Source organism: Pleurodeles waltl, chromosome 3_1, assembly GCF_031143425.1.
Source record: "Pleurodeles waltl isolate 20211129_DDA chromosome 3_1, aPleWal1.hap1.20221129, whole genome shotgun sequence".
NCBI classification, from domain to species: domain Eukaryota; kingdom Metazoa; phylum Chordata; class Amphibia; order Caudata; family Salamandridae; genus Pleurodeles; species Pleurodeles waltl.
The window spans coordinates 487,182,291-487,206,155 of NC_090440.1; positions in this window are offsets into that span (position 1 = coordinate 487,182,291).

The window sequence follows — 23,865 nt, forward strand, 5'->3', positions numbered from 1 at the left end:
GACTGGCGGTGGACCCCCATCTCCTCCCCCACAACTAACAACATGGGAGGAGCAAGTCTTGGCCATCATGCATCCTGAGGGCCTCGCAGGAGTACCAGGAGGACTGGACTCTGGTAAGTCAAATCTTTACCTCTATATCCCTCATTCTACCTGCATGCCATCACAAACTCCTACACCTACCCTCAACCCCATCACTCCACCACCTCACATATACTCCACTATCACAACCCACCCATCCCAATACCAAGCCCTGCATGCTACACCAATGCATGTACGCCCATCACAGACCTGCATGGACACCCATCACCACACCATGCCCATTAGAGAGAATCACCTGGCCCACAAAATCACCACACAAAGCTGACAGGGCAATCACAACCATACAGGGAAACACACCCATGCACAAGATGGCACATTCAGATACAATAACACTGCATTTTCATCCCCACAGGACCCCCACTCAACTTCACCGAAGAGGAGGTGCCACCAACATCCAGTCCCCCCACAGAAGAGGGCCACAGTGATGACAGCAGCTCTGCATGCCTGGATCACAATGACCAACCTTGCCCATCAGGGACATCTGGACAGTCGGTTAACCTGCCACAGTCCTATACCACCACAGACCCTCACCCCTCCAGAAACACCAGCACAGCACCCACCCATACCACTGTCCCCAGGACACGTCAATCAGCAGTGTGTCCACCACTACAGGAACCCCACAAACCCAAGAAAATCAGGGACCTGGGGTCAGTGGCAGTGGGCACACGGTTCAGGAGATAGAGGCACAGGACAACAGGGAAGCTGGAGGACTGCTGTGTGACAGGGGGAGGACAGGCCCAGGGAACCCACTCTCCACGAGGCACTTGCAGGGATCCTGGAGCATACCACCATTCCCAGGAGACAATGGGTTAGATACTGGCCAAGTTGCAGGAGACCCAGCGACAGTACCTAGGGAGCAGAGAGGACCTCAAACACATCCACACCATGCTGGTCACCATTGCAGGCCAACACCATGAGGGAGACAGTGGCACAACAACAGGCCCCTGACACTAGCCACACCGATGAACAGCCTTCCACCTCAGCCGGCGCTAGTGGACAGGAGGCCCCGCCACTGGAACAACATGCCACCAGCACCCCATCCCCTGCAGAAGGAGAACCACCCCGCAAAAGGTCCCTGCCATCCAGGCAGAAGCCAGAGAACATTGCCAAGACCCCCGCCAGGAAATAAGACTCTCCTGATTGTCACCCTTGTGTCCCACTCTGTCACCCTGTCCACCTTGAACTGCCATTGCTTCCCTTCCTCTGCCCCATTGAACAATGCACCTGTGATACCAAGAGACTGGACTCTAACTGGACATTCCTGCACCATCACCCCAGCCCATTGCACATCCCCGCTACTTATTAGCACTTAAATAAACACCCTTGGAACAAATACAATTCTGTAGTCTGTCAATTGATTGAAATAAGTATTAGTATAACAATCTGAAAACATTGCAATTCATATGTAAAGTTATATATACATTGGTATGAACTGTAGTGGGCAGCAGTAAACACACCAGGAGCAAGAGTTGGGCACAGAGATCTGAAAATAGAGATGGCAAAGGGTACAGTAAGTGGCCATAGACATAGGGAAATCATGCTACCATGTACAATGTCCAACAGAAAACTGAAATGTAAATTTAAGTTACAGTGTCTTACTTGTGTGTCACTGGAGGTACTGCTGTATGATAGGACTTCTGTTGTCCACATCTTCATCCTCTGCCTCTTCTTCCTCACTGTCCACAGGCTCCACCGCTGCCACAAGACCATCTCCAGGCTCATCCTCCTGCAGAAAAGGCACCTGGCATCTCAAGGCCAGGTTGGGCAACATGCAACATGCAACGATGATATGGCACACTTTCTTGGGTGAGTAGTACAGGGAACCACCTGTCAGATGGAGGCACTGGAACCTGGCCTTCAGGAGGCAGAAGGTTCTCTCAATAATCCTCCTTGTTCGCCCATGTGCCTCATTGTAATGTTCCTCTGCCCTTTTCCTGGCATTCCTCACTGGGGTCAGTATCCATGAGCGGTTGGGATAACCAGAGTCACATGCAAATATTGAGGGACAACTGTCAGACACACACTAACCCATAGGGACAATCCCATACCCAGACACCAACATATCATGGGTGGGGACCTTGGGCTAACCTATTAGCCACACCGGGTGCTTCTGGAGTTGAGCCATCACATATGGGATGTGCTATTCCTCAAGATAAAGGCGTCATGCACAGAGCCAGGATACTTGGCATTCACATGGGAGATGTACTGGTTTGCCAAACACACCATCTGCACATTCAGAGAATGATATAATTTTCTATTCCTGAACACATGTTCATTTCTCCGGGGGGGGGTACAAATGTTGCATGTGTACCATCAACGGCACCAATGATGTTGGGGATGTGTCCCAGGGCATAAAAGTCAGCTTTCACTGTGGCCAAATCCTCCACCTGGGGGAATACGATGTAGCTGCGCATGCGTTCCATCAGGGCAGACAACACTCTGGTCAACACGTTGGAGAACATTGGCTGAGACTTCTCTGATGCCATGGCCACTGTTGTTTGAAGGAACCACTTGCCAGGAAATGGAGCACTGACAGGACCTGCACTAGAAGGGGGATACCTGTGGGCTGGCAGATAGCTGACATCAGGTCTGGCTCCAATTGAGCACACAGTTCTTGGATTGTGGCCTGATCAAGTCTGTAGTTTAGGATATTATGCCTTCCTCCATTGTTGCAAGGTCCACCAGGGGTCTGTACACTGGAGGATGTATCCATCTCATATTTATCCTCAGCGGTTGAAGCCTAGGGAGGAAAACGGTGAGCAGAGGGTCAAATTCACACATCTATTGCAATAATGATGCATCTCTTCATTTACAGAACAAGCATGTGAATCCGAGAGTCAGCTGATGTGCCAATGTCTGCTGTGACGCAGTTAGGTGCCATCGCCTGTGCCCCCCTGAAATGGCAGCTGCCTGACCTGTGAGGAGGGACAAGTGGAAATGAGATAATTCTGCTGGCGTTGTGCACTGTTGAGGTAGGCGGTCGATGACTGCTGCACAACTTCGCATTGGTTATCATTTGGGCCCTATGGGTTCCAGGAGCCAATGGCGATGTACGCTGGCGGTGACGGTACGCACGGCCGCGGACGTGACCGCCATTTTCTATCTAACAACTCACTTGCTACCTGACCCTCAATAGAAGAGGACCTACACTGCAAGTGCTGCTGTGACCTGTGTCTGGAAGCAACAATGGCTCATGTGTCTGGGGAAAGGGCCCCTCCCTTCACTGCTGAGGAGTTAGAGAGACTGGTTGATGGGGTCCTACTCCAGTACACTTTACTCTATGGTCCTCCAGACAAACAGGTGAGTACACTGTGAGCATGATGCATGGGCCATGAATGTATGGAGTGCTGTGTGTGGAAGCCACATGTAGGGGGGGCTGACGTGTCCTGGGCAGAGTGATGCATGTATGGTGGTCAATGTATGTGCGTTAGTGGATGGGAGGGATATGGTGGGCCATGAGTGTGACAGTCCGGACGGTATTACTAATCCCTTTTCTGCTGTATTTTTCCTGCAGTTCAGTGCCCATCAGAAAAAGGGTATTTGGCATGCCATCGCCAAGGAGGTGCGGACCCTGGGGGTCTTTGACAGGCGGAGCACCCACTGCTGCAAACAGTGGGAGGACCTGTGCCGCTAGGCAAGGAAGACGGCGGAGGCCCAGCTGGGGCTGGCCTCCCAACGAGGAAGGGATGCCTGTCGTACCCTGACCCCCCTGATATTCTGCATCCTGGCGGTGGCCTATCCGGAGTTTGATGGGCGCTGAGGGCATCACTGCAGCCACAAGGGGGTGAGTACAAATTCAGATTCATGAGTTTGCGCGCGTTAAGGTTTTAAATGGTTGGGGATGTGGACTGTGGGTGCCCCTAGGCCAAGGTGAACATGGCAGTGTAGGTCCCTTGTTGGGCAGGCTCTGAAGCACTCCAACCCCAATGGTGTTAGTGGGCATCTACTACTGGGCAGGGTCCTGTGGGTTTCAGGTGTGCAGTTGATGGCGTTATGCTATGTCCCCCATGGGCTGGTGACTAGCATTGTAACTGGTAGTGCATGGCCTAGTGCATAGGACAGCTCCCTGGGTGTTGTGTTCGCCAACGGTAGTGTTGTTGCTCTGTCTCTTCCCCCCCCTTTTTGTTTTGTCACCCTGTCCTTGTGTGCATTAGCATCATCTGGCGGAGGAGCAGAGGCAACGGCGACGGAGGGAGCTGCATCCCACATGGGCCTGGAGGCCGAATCCACCAAGGGTGAGGGCACCAGTGGGATGGAGGGCGAGGGGAGCACCACAACGGAGACAGCAGGGGACACTACAGACAGTGACTCCTCCTTCGTTGGAAGCTCCCTGACAGTGGCAGACACCTCTGTGCCCACCCCAACAAAAGGTACAGCAGCCACCCCACCACCAGCATCGCCCTCCCAGCAGCCCCTCAGTGTGTTTCCCGTGCCCGCACACCCAGAAGGGTGGGCATCTCCTTTGCCCCAGGCACCTCAGGCCCTGCCCCAGTCAGCCTTGCTGCCCTCAGTGAGGAGGCTATTGACCTCCTGAGATCCCTCACTGTTGGACAGTCAACCATTCTGACTGCCATCCGGGGTGTCGAGAGGCATTTGCAACAAACAAATGCATACCTGGAGGGAATTCACTTTGGCGTGGCAGCTCAACAGAGAGCATTTCAGGCTCTGGCCTCCGCACTGATGGCAGCCACTGTCCCTTTTTCTAGCCTCCCCCCTCCAACTTCCTCTACCCAGTCCCAATCCCCTCAACCCCAGCCTATCCCAAGGACACCTTCAGACCAGCATTCACCCAAATCAACACACAGAAGTGGCTCAGGCAAACACAAGCACCACATTACTTCTTACAGGCACTCACACAAGCACCATCCCCATGCAGACACACCAACATCCACTGCCTCCACTGTGTCCCCCTCCTCCTTCTCGTCCACCTCCCTCCTAGTAGCGTCTCCACTCACACCTGCATGCACTACATCCTCATCCACTACCTCCATCGCAAGCACGCCCATCACTACACACCCCTCACTGGCAGTCACCACCCCTACATCCATGCACACGTCCCCTGTGTCCTCTCCCACTCTGTTTGTGAACCCTCCTCCCAAAGTACACAAACGCAAGCACACACACACCCAACAGCCATCCACCTCACAACAGCATCCAGCTCATGCACCTGCACTCAAACACAGCAGACTGACACCTCCTACAAACACTCCCTCTTCCTCCACTCCCAAACCTTCACCCTCTTCCCGCCGCAATGTCCCTAAGAAGCTTTTCCTAGCCAACACTGACCTGTTCTCTACCGATCCCCCTGTCCTTCCCCTTGGGCCAGTGTGGCCAAAACCCAGCCCAGCACCTCAGCCACCAAGTCCACGTCCGCTGTGGTTCCTGCAGCTGTCAGAGGCTCAAAGGGGACACCCGTCAGACCAGCCAGTGTGCCACCAACCCCTGCCAAGGCAGAGAATATTCCGCCACCTGGCAAGGTGAAGAAGGGGACAGCATCCAGCAAGGGGAAGGAGCCACAACCACCCAGCAAGGCCACCTGAAAGACTCCAGCTTCCAGACCCAAGGTGACACCACCATCTTCCAAGGGCAGGAAGGGGCACAAAACACCAGCCAAGGCACTTCAGTCGTCCAAGCCTGCAGGTGAAGGCCTGGTGGCTACCAGCACAACCTCCAGCACCGTCACCTTCACATGCACCGCTGCCAGCACCTCCACCTGCATCGCCGCAAGCACCGTTGCAAGCATTGCCACCTGCACCGCCACCTGCACCGCCGCAAGCACCACTACTGTCAACAGCAGCAGCCCCAGTGGGCAGCCGTCCGAGGCTGCAGGAGAAGGGCTGGAGCCTCCCCCCACCACTGGCAGCACCCCCACCAGCACCGGCACCACCACCACTGTCCAGCTGTAGTGCCGGCAGATGGACTGTAGCCCTGCCTCCCTGGACTATCATGCATCCTGACCACTGCAAATCTCGTGGATCTGACACCCAGGTGAGGGACTATGACCTGGCACCCCCCAAGTGCTGCATCACTGGGCACAAAGCCCACTCCAGAACCAGTGGAGAAAGGCATCCACTCACCCTATCATTGGCAGGATGAAGCACACTGGGTGCAAAGCCCCCTCCAGAACCAGTGGGGAAAGGCATCCAGTCACCCTATCCTTGGCAGGATGAAGCACACTGGGCGCAAAGCCCCCTCCAGAACCAGTGGAGAAAGGCATCCACTCACCTTACCCTTGGCAGGATGAAGCTCACTGGGCACAAAGCCCCCTCCAGAACCAGTGGAGAAAGGTATCCACTCACCCTATTCTTGGTAGGATGACGCACACTGGGCACAAGGCCCCCTCCAGAACCAGTAGAGAAGCCATCCACTTGAGAGATTGTGGCCTTGCACTCTCCAGGACCAAGCAGTGGGCAAACCACCCACTTGAGAGACTTGAGAGACTGTGGGTTTGCACTCCCCAGGACCAAGCAGTGGGCAAACCACTCACTTGAGAGACTTGAGAGACTGTGGCCTTGCACTCCCCAGGACATCACTGTGGGCATGGAGCCCCCTCCAGGAGCAGTGACGTTGTACCATCTTCCGGCTGAGGTGCCCCCCCTTCTCTATCCCTCTGAGGTGCCTGTGTGTTTTCGACCTGATGCCCCTGCAGTGTTCTCTCCATATTGAGGCAAGAGTCAAGTGTGGGCTTGGCCTATGTGTTTTGCCCCAGTGGGCCACAGACATTTTGAGTGGACATTGTCCCGCCTTTTGTACATATTGTATATATATAAATAGTGTTTTTGAAATATTAACGTATTTCTGACTATTTCTAATATAACACTCATTTGACGCAATTACTTCTGTCCTTGCGTTATTCCAGAGGGTTACCGGGTGTATATGTAATGTTGTTGTATGTGTTTGTGTGTATGGTGTTGGGGGTGAGGGTGGGGTGTTGCGTGTTGCATGTGTGTGTCACTCTCTTTTTCCTCCCCCCCTCCCCTATGTGCTAGGTGCAGTACTCACTGTGGTCGGCGCCGCCACCGTTGGTACTCCTGATATATGAGAAGGTACACCAGCATGGGGAGGAGCTGCAGCTCGGGCTCCATGGCGTCTTGGTTCTTCCTTGAGTGTTGAGAGGTGAGTGGTTTCCCTTCAAAGTACTGTTTCCGCTGTGCTTTTGATGGCGTTGGTACCGCCCCGGAAAAGCTGGCGGATGGGCGGGTTGTAATGGGGTGGGTGGTACATTTTCTTCCGCCTGGCTGTTGGCGGTTACCCCCGAGGTGCTGGTTGGCACCGCCGTGGCAATCGGAGTGTTAAAGTGGCTGTCTGTGTTGGCAGTTTCCGCCGAGGTCATGATTCCATTTTTGTTACCGCTGGCCTGTTGGCGGTATTACCGCCGCTTTAACACCTACCGCCAGGGTTGTAATGAGGGCCAATGTACTGTGTTACACAATTGGTTTTATCAATGCTTGTTTTACCAATGCTAGTTTGCTAATGTGAGCAGGTGTAGACATGTCCTTCTGATTGGGTGTGGTGTAGACATGAGTTCTGGGTGTGGTGACTCATCCACATGTGGAAACTCAACTGCTTTCCTGATTGGCTATAAATAGCAGAGTGAAGCATGCCTCCATGCTTGGCTTTGTTTTGCTTCCTGATTTCAGCATCTGATTTGACAGTCCAGCCCCTGCTGTCATCCTTGTATTCAGGACTTTTGAGGCAATTCTTTTCTTCATTCCTGTACCAGCTGACACCAGGCATTTCTCCAGCACTCCGGAAAAGACTGCAGCTAAGTGACTAATATTCTCCAGGGAGTTTGGTCTTTGAGCGCCGCGCTTTCATCGAACAGCTAGTGTATTTCAGACCTCGTATTTTGGCAGAGTGCTTATCTTGAAGAGACAAGTGCATTTCTGAACATTCTACATTATTATTGTAGTTACTGGCCTAAATGTGCTTCAGGAAATCTGCTTGAGCTCAAGTACTACAAAAAGTGACAGTGCAATTTATTTTAAAAGAGCATTTACATGACTTTTCTTTCTCTAATAGCATAACTCTTGGATTTAAATTGTGTCATTCATGCCTGTGTTTCAGGTTTGAGGAATTTGCTTTTGAAGGGTTTTTCACACACACAGTGAAACCAAACCAAACTGTGCCACCCTAACTGTTTAAACACAGAGTGGACATTTGTATTTCCTGAATTGTTTTTGTTCCTTTTAGTTTAACCCTATGCATGCAGGAAAGTTATATGTGATATAATTAATGCCCTTGTTTGTGTTTCTTGTGCATGATAAGTGCAACCACAGTTCTAATTGTAGTGTGCAACAGTGAATCTCTGTGAAGCCAGCCCTACTGTCGCAGTACTTATTGTTATGGTACTCAGTTTGGGTTTTTGGTAATGCAGTGTTAGTAATTGTGCCAACAGTTATTATTATCCAAGAAAAGTGCTGGAGCACCCCGGTGTTCTTCTACCGCTCCCATGCCCATATCAGAAAGAGAGATTCCGTTTTTTAAGGAAGCTGAGTGCACTAACTCTACAATCACTCTGTCAAAAATGACCTGCCCCCCGAAGATACAGGGTGCCTGGCTGGACCGGCAAGACGTGGCAGTGTTTTGTCTCTTCCTCTTCCACTCCCCCTTTCCTTTTGGGACACCTGTGTTCCAGGAGATCAGGGGGCATACCATCGCCCCTGCATACATCCTGCTTTTCAGGTGAGTGGCCCGTCTCAACAGATGCCAGCATTAAAAGGTTGGCTGCTTTGCTATTGCAGAAAGATGAAAAGAATTCTCATTTTAGACCTGTTGTGTATATTTCAAGATCTTTATGTGGAGCTGAAGAGAAGTATTCTACCATCGAGAGAGAAGCATTGTGTGTTTTTTGGGCTATGAATGAGGCTATGTTGCATGGGTGGAAATTTGAGATGAAGAGAGTTTAGCATTTAGCAAGTTATTGGAAAATCAAAGCTGAAATCTCGAATAATAATGGAATTCTATTACGAGGCACAAAACTTGTTGTGCCAGTAGAGCTAAGAGACAGAGTAATGAGCTTAGGCCACGAAGACCATCAGCGAATGTGCAAAACTAAGGGAAGGATTCGACTTAGTTACTGATGACCTGGTATGGATTTGATGATAGAGAGATTAATCAGTGATTGTGCAGATTGTTGTCATAATGAAAAGATACATAAAGTGAGGACTCCACCTATGGCTGTTAGAGATTTTTCTTCCAAACCATGGGATGTGGTCACTATTGATGTAGTTGGACCAGTGCACTCTAAAGGTGGTACTATCTTTTTTTCTAATTTTGACTGAACAATTTTCCAAATGGGCAGAGATAGGTATCGTTACTAGTACGGAGACGGGGAGAATAATTGAGTTTCCAAGTGAAGTACTTAATTGGGAGGGTCTACCCAAAACCATTTTGACAGATAATGGTCCCCAGTTTGTCTCTTCAGGGATGGAGAATTTCCTCAGTATGCATGGAATCGTTCACAGAAAGTGTTCATTGTTTCATTCTGAGGGAAATGGCACTATTGAAAGGTTTAACAAGAGTGTTAAGGAATGTATCCAATTGGAATTAAGTGGAGGGAGATGTTGGAAGGACGGTTTGAAAAGATTTCTAAAGGCCTATAGATTTTCTCCACATATAACTACTGGGGAGGTTCCATTTGAGATATTCAGAGGAAGGAAACCCAGCACAATTTTGTCTCCTGGAAGGTTACATTGAGGGAAGAGTGAAGGAGTGTCATGGGAAATAATGAGAGGGGGCAACTAGAAAGAGAAGAAAAGTGTTGAGAAGAGAAAATTATTTTAGGATTCTTGCAAAGGTGTAAAAAGTGTGGTGTAAAAAGTGTGAACGATAATGTTGGAGATTCGGTTTTGATTAAAAAAAAACAATGTTGTCCAAGAGAGATTCTAAGTTTGTGGGTCCACTTAAGGTAATCAAACTTTTCCGTAATGCTGTGAAAGTGGAAGATGGGAGGATTTGGAATATTAATAGGGGTGTGAGTTTCAAAAAATAGTATGGCGGTGATTTAGGCCCATATTTATACTTTTTGACGCAAAGCTGCGCTGATGCAATTTTGCGTCAAAAATATTACTGCCGGCTGACGCCATTTCTGTGCGCCGTGCGGGCGTCAAATTTATACTTTGGCGCACGACGGTGCAAACCACAGGTGTGAGTCATTTTCTTTGACGCACACCACAGCGTCACGTCGTAAAGAAAAACGACGTTAACGCAGTGGAAATGACTGTGAGACGATTTACGACACCGCAAACCGGATATGCAGCGTTTTTTGACGCAAACCTTTCAAATGTCGCTGCAAACACAGCAATTTCTGCAGAGGAGAGCCAAAATGGATCCCAGATGCTTGCACAGACCCCAGGAAGATGCCAACAGACCAGGAACCACCCAGGAGGACCCACACAAGACCCAGGACAGGGAGAAGAAAAAAGGAAAGTGTTGCATCAGTGCAGAGGAACAGGAAATTCTGGTTAAAGAGGTGACAGAACACCAGCACCAACTGTTTGTCACCTCAGTAGGAGAGAGGCAATATGGCAACAAATTGTTGACAAGATTAACAGTGTGGCAGAAGTACGCTGAAAAGTCATGGAGTGCAAGAAACACTGGCATGACTGCAAGTGCAGGACCAAGGAAAAGATGGCCAGGAACAGGAAGGCAGCACTGGAGACTGGAGGTGGGAGTCCAGCACCGCAGGAGCCCCTGGACCACATGGAGGAGATGGTCACAGCCGTCATCCCTGAGGAGATCGTCACAGGGATTCAAGGACAGGACAGCGCAGACTACCAGGAGACAACGCACATGCAAGGTAAGTTGCATGGGAAATTAAAATGCACAAATTTTAACTGCAAGCGGGGGGGATACCTACTACACAATGCATGTAAGTCATTACATTCAGGGAGTGGCATGGGTAAAGGGGCACGGCACCGGGCCATGGCCCGTTCAGAGGAAACCTGGGGCACACCACTACACAACACCAACAACCTTTCCATGGGTGTATGCTGCCATGCCAACTATGTTGAAAAGGTAAAGCCAGGCCAGGAGGGAAGGGCACAATGTCAAACTGCCATACCGTCACACATCAGCCACTATACTCCCTACATTAACTAGGGCCCAATTAACAACCTCTAGCCATACCGACAACTGGAATGTAACATTGACAACAGTTGCCACTACCACCTCCGCTGTGTGTGCTGGTCAAGTAGCTAATGGCAATAACGTCCCCATGGATCAAACACACCCAAATTAGAGTTTTAGGATGACAACGTTAACAATCCCCTGAAACAAGACAAATGTTCCAGTCCTGTCAAATGTGAATGTCCATAGTTGCCGCAAACATCAGCCAATGTCATCCACATTAGGAGGTACACAGCACTAATGTCATACCCATGCTGCATATGTCAGGGTCCATCCTGTGCCTGGGTCACAATGCAACATCCCAAATGTCATACTGCTCAGACAACAGCATTGAGGGGGAGGACACATGTAACTGGTCACAGAAATACACCTGCACAGTCAGAGGAGGAAATAGGACACTGCTACGACTATCAGGGCAATCCAACGTACCACACATTCCCCAACATCAGCAGTACACATTACCAATGCTGACATCGATATTGTGCCATAACAATGCTATACATAGTATACGCTACATTTCAACTACATATAGGTGGATGAGAAAGATCAGAGACTGGGGCAGGTCCAGATCATTAAGTGTAGTGCTAGTGGCATCAGACCACCCACAGCCAGTGAAAGGCCTCACCATGAGAATGGAAGTAGACGGAGGGTTGAGTAGGACAAGAAGGTGGCAAATCACTATTTGGCCAGAACCAACACCTAGAGGAGATGATGCTGACAAGTCCACAAACTGACCACAATACATGTGACATGCAGGTGGGGCATAGGCCTGGGAGAATGCCCATCTGAAAGACAGGAGCAATGAACAGGAACCAAGATCACAATGTGAAAATAATCACAAGGCAGGCATGTCACATTACAAAGCCCACAACACTGACACACTAATTGTACCATATTTCATTGCAGAGGATGATGGATCTCCTGCGGATATGCCTGTCCAGGACTACCCTGATGACATGGATGATGAGCTGACAAACATCACCCAGCAGACCCTCGAAGAGGTCCTTGGAACCCTCCAGACCCCACCTTCAGTCACAAGGAGGAGCACAGATACAGCAGCCATCACAGAGGACCCACCCACCACCCCAATTGTATGACCTGCCAGCTCCAATACAGCTGAGGACTCTGACGACACTGGCACCAACTTTGAGAGAACTGCAGTCGGAGTACAGCGGGAGCTGACCAAGGAGGTGTGGGTGGGGATGCAAACTATGGCAGCCAGCCTAGAGGGGGTGCGTTCGTGCATGATGTCAACTGAAGAACAGGCAGCAGCTATGCAAGGGCGAACAACTATCTTGCAGGAAGTAGAAAAAAGGCTGAAGGAAATCAGCACAGCTGTAATACAGTTGACCCAACACCTACAACAGCAATCCGTTGACCCAACACCTACAACAGCAATCCTGTCAACGCATGCACGAATGCAACATTGAACCCCTCAGGGCCGACCTGACTGCCTACCATCGTGATGTGGCTGCTATTCTTAAGAACCAGCAGATCCTCCTTGCAGCAGTACTGCCCTTAAGACCCCCACAGGTAGCAGCTACCGGGATGTCTGACTCCACGTCTACACACACTGAGGTGTGTGTTGCCCCTTCACAACCACCACCACCACCAAGGGCAGAGGAGTCAACACACACATCAGAAGATGAAGACCAGGAACAGATCACCTTCACACGTAAGAGTACCCGGTAGCACTAGTCCCTGCCACATGGCCACCTATTACCAAGGTCCTGCACTTTGTAATATGACAGTCTTGCAACAACTGTACTCAAGCACTGTTCTGCAAACCACTGTTTATCTTGTCAGCCTGCCTTGTGATTGTCTCTCACTAACTAATTGGCAAGTCCTGTCCCTCTGCACTGTCTGACACTTCACCCCAGCATGTCCAATGACATGTCCTTTTGCACTTGTGTAGGATCACAATGGAAGATGTCACTATAATGGACTCACAATCATGGACAATGTACATATAGCACTACAGCACTTTTCAATTAATAGCACTTACACAACCACTTTGTCTCTGTGTAATGTGACACATCAACCGTGCAGTAGATCAGTGAATTTTGCCTCCTGTCAATTATCATACATTGTCAATACAACTGTCCTGAAATAATGTGGGCTGATTACTATGCTCAGTGGCCTGGATTCTACCATACTCTGCCCTTTCCTGAGGGTTATTTCTGAGGAACAGAGAAACTATACACCATAATGCTGTGTTGGACAGAATAATGCTTCCTCAAGGGATGTCAAATCCAGAAAATAGTGCCTTCAAATTTTTGCTTCAATGCAAAACTAACGTATGTGACATTTCCCACAAATTTAAGCTAACACACATCAAACTGCATGAATGGAGGTGTATGAGTTTACATCCAAATAAGTAATCATGCTGAACAGTGTAACAAATGATCTATGTGAGTTATGTACACTATACTACAAGAGAGCTTTATACCACTCACCTTAGAAGGATTTCGTTGGACATGAGACTGCAGTCAGGCTTAACACAGTGTCCCCAATACTAAATCTGGAAGCACAGTATGTGACATCGAAAACATACATCATGAAAAAGCCACACTTTGGGATCCATAGTAACCGTGATTGGTGGTTGCAAGGAATGGACGAATCTTAGCTAAGTACCTTTGGGGTAGTTGCCAATGTTACAGCTCAGTTGGGATTTGTTTGCAGCATAGGACACAAAATCTAATACAAAAGAGACACTGTTCACTCATGCCAAGGCCCTGATGCACAAGCATTTGACACATACTGTAAAGGGTTACCTAGACATTTATGCAACAGTAAAAACAGAAGTGAAAACTCAGGGAAAGACCTTACCTAACCTAATCTACTCTAACTACTCATTACCCACAACTGTCCCTAACTAACCTAAGCTAAACTTACTTATCACATTTAACGAAACGATCTAAACATCAACCCCCCACCCCCCTCATGAGACGGGACACATGGAGGACAACAGATACTAAACGAAACACATACTATCCTATACTAAACAATATATATATATTTTTGGGGATTTTTCTTTTTTTTCTTTTTTTTTTTAAAAACACAAGAACCCCAACATTGCCCCCACCCACCCACATAAAAATAAACAGAAGAAATATTCAGGAATCCCCCCCCACTAACACTAACTAAACTAACAGCCTATACTAACCTAACACTAAGCCCCATAAACCCACAAAGTATAAGAACCAGGAAAGAGGGATAGGGAATCATGTCCATCTACATGTCTTCAGGTTGGCCCTCTGGAGGCTCTTCTTGATGGAACGCACCCGCCGGTTGACCTGTCCCACCTCCTGCTGCAGTCTGGTCATCCTGGTCATCCTTCTAAGGACACAGTCCAATTTTCTTTGCATTTGTAAAAAAGCAGCAGGGTCAATGGCTGCAGCAGGGGTGGTCTGGGTGCCAGCCGAGGATGTAGGGGCCCTGGTTGTGGCAATGGCTGTAGGCTGCCCTGCAGATGGTGCTGTGCTTGGTCCAGGAGCACTTGCCGTTGATGGTCCCACAACGGTCCCAGCTGCTGTAGGTGCCACCTGGGTGGTAGTGGTGGTGGTGCTGGTGGTGGCTGTGGTAGACAAAGAAGGGCCACCTTGTGCAAATGCCCTCCAGGCTCCGGAGGCTCGTTCATGGTGATATCTTCGGGCCATGTTGCGGTACCCAGACTCGACATCAAGTATGTGGCGGTATCTCATTGCCCGCCGTTGAAACTCCCTGACCTGGATGGGAGTCATATTTGCAGCTCTTACAAATAGAAAATCTAACATTAGGTACTGCATTGTGTGAAATGGCACAAGAAGAAAATCAGACAATACAACTAATGTACTTGTAACAGCCCATATCATCATACAGATCATTGATTGTCCCTGAGGAAGTACATGGCAAGCCAGCCTACAAAGGTCCTATCACACATAGCACATCCAAACCCTACAAGATGGGTAACAACTGGTATGATTTTGGCATCACAGTTCTGCCAGTTGTCAGCTACAAATAATGCTGCACATCCTCCACCACTGCCAGGGCTACAAATGTCATTGTACGGGATGGCAATCTAGGGCCACATGATCTGCGCGTTGTAAATGGACTTGCCAGTATAGAAAGCATGTGCTAATCATGAGTGGGTATACTAGGTTCAGACAAGTGATTCACTGAATTACATGTCTGTGTACCAAACGTGTATCATCAGTCCTAGGTACACTATTCACAACCCTATGCCTGCATCTGAGGGGGGGTGGACTGTCAACTAATAACTTCCAAAAACAAGGACACCCAGGAAGCTAAGGAAAGCTGGACATGGTTTTGGCCCAGCACACACACCACAGGTAAGGAGGATCTCCAAATAGGAGACAGCTAACCATTGGACAATCCCATCAACACTCATATTTGGAAATGCAGACCTTTGTCCACATCATTTACTACCAGTAAACCATGACTTACAATAAACAGAGAGATGCAAAAACGAATATGTGAGAGAACAACTAGGTCCTAAACAACTATAGCCTGAACCACTACTGCTAAACAACTAAAATGTCTCTACAACTAAGTACTGAACAACTACTGTCTAAACAACAATTGTGCCTGAATAACAATTGCCTGAACAACTAATATATATGTATATATTCTAAACCTAATAAACCACAAAAACCAAAAAGAAAACCTTACCTTAAAATTAGTTGTCCAGGCAATTGATATTCAGGCACAATTGTTGTTTAGACAGTAGTTGTTCAGTACTTAGTTGTAGAGACTTTTTAGTTGTTTAGCAGTAGTGGTTCAGGCAAGTAGTGGTTTAGATCTAGTTGTTCAGGATGTTTCCCTGCAAAAACACCTCTGGCCATGAGTTGCATACACACCTAGGCCATTGTACTCAAGTGCCACATACTCGTAGCACTACATGTCTAGCTACATGCTGCTAGGAAACATACAGTTCAACATGTTCATTAGTGAATAGGGAAGCAGAAGTCTGTGGATAAGACTTTGTCATCCCTATTCTGGGAGAATTCAGGTCTGACTGGCTCACTAATTCACTAACATGATCCACTGCGACTTTTTCTGAATCAAGTTTTTTCCACATGACTCATCCCTATTCACATTGCCGTGTCTACAGGACTGACCTAGAATACCAAAATATGGCAACTCAAAGATGGTGATAAAATGATATTCCACTCATGGAACAAAACAAATGATTGGCCAGCGCATCACACCTTGCTATGTGTCCAACACAGAGGAGTCCATCACACATCACCAGCAAACACAACACAAAACAGACATATCAACACTTACTGGAGTTGCCTGGGTCCTCAAATCGAGCCACCTTGCCAACAGTGTAGGGTGCTGGTCCACCTGTAAGGCATGGAAGGGAGAAATGTGCTCAATGTCTGTGCACTGTACAACAATTCCAAAGACAAATACTATGTGTAAGATTACATCAGAAAGTAAAGCCTCTCAGACATGATGATACTGCATCCTACATACCACGGCAAACATGTACAGACCCAGGGACTCCAGTGAGTGATACACACATATCTGCACACATGCAATTGCCTTAACTATCATGTGGTGGCAAACATGCTCCTTCATTAGTGAGCAGACAAAATCATGGAGTGTATTCGTCTCATCATGTGTATCAATGAGAGATATCCAAAGCCACTTTCCGTGAGGACTGCATTACCAGTCAACCAGCCATTGTGACTATGACCAATTTATGACACACAGGTACAATGTACAATGTACAACCCAGCACACAGAAGCAACTTGGGAAGTACAGGCAAAAGGTTAGGGGAGACCATGTCAATGATGCCAAGTCTACCAGTAATAAAAAATCCACCTTCACCAGTAAGCAGCATTTTTCAATACCCTTACAACCATACCAAACATGCCTACGCTAACCCCCCATAAATCAGACAATACCCACTAAACATAAGGCAAGGCATTTCTAATGCAATCCTATGAGAAGGCACCCCTCAGTGCAGTGAGAAACCACAATAGGCTGTTTGTCACTACCAGGACAAGCCACACCACCAGGCATATGTCCTGCCTTCTACCTACATAGCACCCTGCCCACAGGGCTAGCTAGGGCCTACCTTAGGGGTGACTTGCATGAAGTAAAAGGGGAGTTTCGGGCCTGGCAAGTAAATTTAGATGCCAGGTCCCTGTGGCAGAAATCTGCGCATGCAGGCCCTGCGCTAGCAGGCCTGAGACAGATTTTAAAGTCTACTTCTGTGGGTGGCACAAGCAGCGCTGCAGGCCCACTAGTAGCATTTAATTTAGAGGCCCTGTGTATAGGGATACCACTGTACTAGGGACCTACAAGTAAATTAAATGTGCCAATTAGGTATAAACCAATTATACCAAGTTTACAAGGGAGATCACATGCACTTTAGCACTGATTAGCAGTGATAAAGTGACCAGAGTCATAACGTCAGCCAAAAAGGGTCAGAAAATTTAGGAGGAGAAGGCAAAATGTTTGGGGAATGAACCTGTGGAAAGGGCCAGGTCCAACACAATCATAATAACAATTTACACAGAGAGCGCTTTCATTTTAGTGCTGATCAACAGTGGTAAAGCACCCAGAGTACCAAAACCAACAAAAATGAAATCCAGCACACGGTCAAGAATACAGGCGGCAGAGGCAAAAAGACAGAGGAAACCACATCAAGGATGCCAGGTCTAACAGCAACAGTCAAGGCTTTTATTTTGTTGATGTTCAGAAATGGAAAAGCACATAGAGAGACATGGACATGCACAATGATCATTCATATAAAATAAAAATTGACTTTCTTTCTGCAAATGTGAAATTATGTCATAGTTAAGGCCTAGTCAGGCTAACCTAAACACATCTAAGGTAAGCATTATTATTAAAAATCCTCTCACAACCAAAGCAATCATGCCATCACCCTCAAATCAAGCCACCACCTTCTGGTCCGCCCCCCTGTCAATACTCGAACAAGCATTTGCAACGCACTAGGGTCTCGCATTTGTCCGAGTTACAGCTGTTACCAGTTGTAAACTCCCAACCAGATTTTTCTTGCCACGTTGAAAGAAAAAAACAGCGCAATCATGCTGCTATAGTTCACTCGTAATGAAACCTATCGGCAAAAGTGCAAATATGTATGTAACCGGCAAAAGTGCAATTAACTCTGTAACAGGGTCGATATTATGCAAAGCGCTCGACTTCTGCCAAACGAGATCGCGCTGTGAAAATAGAGAAAAAGTAGTCCACAAACCTGATGGGAAACAGCGAGCCTCGCATGTTTTCTGTACATGGTCACTGCGCTCGAGGAAAAGGCATGACGTTGCGTGCCTTTGATAACGCGTCCAGCCCTTATAAATTACCTGTACCTGGACACGTTGGAGGTCGGTGAACAATTTAGCCGAGTTGGGCTCTCCTCATCCAAGAATAGTCGGATCGCTTAAACCAATAATCAATAACTATTGTAATCAATACCCAATGCTCAATTTACTCGATCAAACAACACATTAAAATCAATAACAATCGGTATTTTGACACACCATGACCTTTCAGTCATGAATAACCACACCAGTTTATTAAAACGTAATGAGTTTATTTCCCTATATTAACAAAGCTAAAACAATATATATGAGTCTCAAAATCAAATGATATATGTATATGAACATTACTAGCTGTCCATAACGGCGGAAGAAACGCAATCTACGCAAAATCTGAATTATAATACACTCGGTTATAGCAATGCAAATCACTAATAGGAGTAATTGAGTTTGACTAATTGCATACATCGGTCAGCATAACAAGATTTAAATTCAACATGGTGCGTCAAGTGAATACCTCGACTAACCTCTAATTAGCATTGGCATGTGGGACTTCATGCAAAACGAATTTAGTCAACACAAATTTGGAAAACTTCTAGCTTGGGCCATATCAAAATAGCAGTTGGTACCTGTGGCAGGCGGAACGGTATAAAGACAATGGAGACAGATTGAGGTGATCAGGTAAGTGGTTTATTTAAGAGTTTTTTTTTTTATAGTTTTTCCTTATGTTTACTGGTTTTTTTAAGGTCTCTAGACGTCGTCTTCTATTCTTCTTATTGGGGTTTTCTTCTTCTTTCTTCTTTGTCTCTTAGTTTGGCGTTCCCTCTGTCTCTCGGTTGGCTCCAGCGGGGATGTACCGGAAAGAAGGAAAACGCTACGGTAAGTGGGGCGTTACATCTGGGTTTATGGTTTTTACAACTAAAGGGGAAGGGTTAAAAGGGTGGGGTTGTGCTGGTAGTGAGTTAGGGCAAACGTGAATAACAGCCTTAAAGTGCACGTTTATGTGGTTCACTCGTGCCTAAATATGTGCTCTTTAAGATTCCCTCCCAGTCCTGCCTTCACTCCTTCTCAGGTCCCTTCCCCAGTGCCCTCTTAATCGCTGTATTCCCTCTGGTGTCCCACAAAGACCGTACCTTAGCAAGCCACGACCCTCCTGGGTCATGGCTGGCGCTGGGGTGTTCCGTCAGCTGCGGTTCCCCGGCAACGCTCTCCTTCTTCAGCGCCTCATCTTGAGTTCGCGTTGTGACGATCCTCTCCCGTTCTTCTGTTCCGGTTCCTCTTTTCTCCGTCTCTCTGCTTGCGCCTTCTCCTTCCCCTTCCTCGATACTGTGGACACCCCGCCTCTTCACCGCCGCGGCCCGGAAGCCCTCCTGGGTTTCCCTGGCAACCAGGTGACGCGATCCTCCGTCAGAGTGCGTTCCCACGGCAACGTGGGAACGCAGAAATGACGTGTCGGGACTATCCGACACGTCGGTACTGCCCAGTGCCGAGGATGTGTTCGGGACCGCCCGATCACACACCCCATCCCAAGAACGGTCCTGCTCTAGGACCGAAGAAGAGCAAGGAAAACAAGACAAATAATCCGCAGGACCCTGCTGAGACCCAGGGATGTGGCGGACCTGAAAGGAAAAAGGCTGCAGTTCAAGGAACCATCGTAAAATCCAGGAGTTAGAATCTTTATGAGCGGCCATCCAGTTAAGGGGAGCGTGATCCGTGTATAGAACAAAAGGGCGGCACAAGAGATAATACTGCAAATTGTCCACCGCCCATTTAATAGCCAAACACTCTCTTTTGATGATGGGATAATGGCGTTCCCGAGGAAACAGTTTCCTGCTGATAAACACTGTAGGGTGATCCCTGCCTTCCCCGTCAGGCTGAGCCAGAACCGCCCCTAGTCCCACATCAGAGGCATCTGTATACAGATGAAACGGTTTGGAGAAGTCTGGACATTTTAATACAGGTTCCTTAGTCAGATAGGATTTTAATCTCTCAAAACTATTCGTCTGAAGGTCTGAAAATGGTAATAACTGGTTAGGGTGGGATTTGGATAGGAGGTCTGTGAGGGGAGCTGCAAGGGTGGAATATCTCGGTATGAACCTTCGGTAATAGCCCACTAGTCCAAGGAAAGAGCGTAAGTCTTTCTTTGTTTTAGGGGTAGGGGCATGTTTTATGGCTTCCACTTTTGTGGTTTGGGGTTGTAGGGTACCCTGGCTAATATTGTATCCGAGGTATGATATGTCCGTTTTCCCTAAGATGCATTTCTTGGGGTTGGCTGTTAATCCTGCTTTTGCCAGGGTATGGAATATTTGCTGAAGATGGTATAAATGATCCCCCCATGTCTCGCTAAAAATGACGACATCATCCAAATAGGCTGCCGAGAATGTGTGAAATGGCTTTAGTAACCTGTCCATTAATCTCTGGAAGGTAGCCGGAGCCCCATGTAGTCCAAAGGGTAATACTGTAAAGTGATAAAGACCGGATTGTGTAGAGAAGGCAGTTTTTTCTTTATCATCTGGGGCCAGAGGAATCTGCCAGTACCCCTTAGTTAGGTCTACTGTGGACATATATTTAGCTTTTCCTAATTTTTCAAGGACGTCGTCTACTCGAGGAATTGGATATGTGTCAAACATAGATATTTCATTAAGTTTTCGAAAGTCGATACAAAATCTGACGGTCCCATCAGGTTTCGGTACCAGGACTACTGGGGAGCACCAGGGGCTATTAGAGGGTTCCACCACTCCGAGGGCTAACATTTTCTGTATCTCGTCTTCTATGATCTGTTTCCTTGCCTCAGGAATACGGTAGGGTCGCAATCTGACTATTTTACCTGGGGTTGTTCGTATTTTATGGCAGATTAAGGAGGTTTTTCCGGGTGTCTCTGAAAAAAACTGTTGAAATTGACTCAATAAGAGATATAACTGCTCCTTCTCTGAACTTGTCAACGAACTATTGACAGAGGGTATCATTTTAATATCGTACTGGTCCTTAGGGTAGAACTCAATGTTTAATTCCTTACTTGGATATAAAAACCGGCCCATTTCTACTGAATTGTCTGCGTTCTCTGCAACTTCCCATTTCTTTAAGAGGTTCACATGATAAATCTGGGTCTTTTTAGGATTGCATTTATTTCTATGAGATAAGTGACAGGGGAGACTGCTCGGACCACCCGGTAAGGACCCTGCCATCTCGCGAGAAGTTTTTGCTCCGACGTGGGACGCATTATTAATACCTGGTCTTCTGGCTGAAAGACCCCCAACTTACTCCCTCTTTCATAATACTGCTTTTGTATTGTTTGGGCCTGTTCCATATTTTGTCGTACCTCTTCCCATAGCCCTTGTAAATGGGACTTCAAGTTGTGGACATATTCCAACAACGGCCTCCCCTCTCCCTCGGCTTCCTCCTCCCATGTTTCTATGGCCATGTCTAAAAGGGAACGGGGTTGCCGTCCGAACACTAGTTCGAATGGGCTATGTCCTGTTGAGGCCTGTTCATGAGTTCTGATAGCGTACAGAACTAATGGTAATTTTTGATCCCAATCTCTCCCTGAATCCTTGACTATTTTCTTTAATAGAGATTTGATGGTCCGATTGTAGCGTTCCACCAATCCATCTGTCTGTGGATGATAAACGGAGGTTTTTATTTGGGAAATGCCTAATGTCTTACAGACTTGTTTCATGAGATTCGACATGAACGGGGTCCCTTGGTCAGTGAGTATCTCTCGGGGAAACCCTATTCGGGCGAACACCGTTATCATTGCTTGTGCGATTGTTTTTGTTGTCATACTTGTCAGTGGGATGGCTTCGGGGTATCGGGTAGCATAGTCGACGATTACCAATATATATGTATGACCTTTAGAGGAAGGCACTAAGGGACCAATTAAATCCATCCCCACCCTGCTGAATGGAATATCTATGATGGGAAGGGGTATAAGGGGTGCTTTCTTGGGCCTACCTGGTTCTGTAAGCTGACACCTGGGACATTGGGAGCAATATCTCCTAATGTGTGCAAAAACCCCTGGCCAATAGAACCGTCTGAGGAGATACTCCTCAGTTTTTTCTCTCCCAAAATGCCCCCCCCACCGGTTGGTTGTGGGCTAGCGTCAGGACTTGATTCCTATAGGTTTCAGGTACTATTAGCTGATGTTTGCGATCCCCGGCTCGGGTAGTGGTAACCCTATATAGGAGATTTCTTTTAACCAGGAAGTAGGGACCCACCTCATCAGTTTCTTCCGTTTTTGCAGACCTCCAGGCCTGAGCGAGGGAAGGATCTTCTCTCTGTTGGTGATGGAAACTTAGGGGTGCTTCATGTGTTTCTGCTATAAGTCCTTGGGTGTGCTCCTCCTTTTTATGAGTCCGGAAATGTACTCTCTCATCCCGCTTTTCTCGACGTGAAAGTTTTCTGTGGGTTAGAGGACATTCAATGGCGCTTCCTGAAAAAGGAGCCTCAACCCACCACTCCTGGGTCGATTTTGGACTTCGAACATGATCCAATAGCTCTTGGAAATGGTCATAGTCGGTACCAATGATACATTCCTGAATAACTCCCATAGGAAGCAAGTCCCGGTAGTCTCCACACTCTATGTCGACTACTTTCAGGGGGTATTGCTCCTTATCACCATGAATACAGCAAATATTGACCCACTGACTGGTTTCCCTATCTATCGGGCCTATTAAGTCTTCGCGAACAACGGATTGGCTGCAACCCGAATCGATTAGAGCACGTAGGGACTGCCCATTAAGTTTTAGGGTTTGCTTGAATTTAATGTCTCCCCCTCCTGTACAGAGTACGCGCCGCCTGGTCACTCCTATCTCCATAGGTTCACTTCCCTCTATTTTCCGCGGGCACATACGAGCTATATGACCCCACTCTCCACAGTTGAAACATTGTGGTCCCTGTGAGGGAGGGCCTTCTACAAGTCTGCGGGGAACCGGGTCTTCTAGAGGAAATCTCGGTGAAGGTTTGGGATTGGGTAAAACAGGTTTTATGTTGGGTCTGGACGGTATACCTCTCACATCGGTGGATCGATGGTACGCACAGGCTAAGTCAATGGCCATGTCTGTATCTACCTTTGGATGTTGTCTTATCCAGTTTTTGGTAGGAGTAGGTAAAGAGTCTAAATATTGTTCGAGGACAATCGTTTGTATGACCTCCTCCCGGCTATTCCCGATAGGACCCAACCACTTCAGGGCCAAATCTTTAACGCGGAAATAAAAGGTTCGGGGGTCCTCATTTGGTCCCCACTTTACTTTCCGGAATTTAACTCGATAGTACTCTGTATCGTGTCCTACCCGTTCTAAGATGCTGTTCTTTATGTCTTTGTAGGGTGTTGTCCCCCCGGGA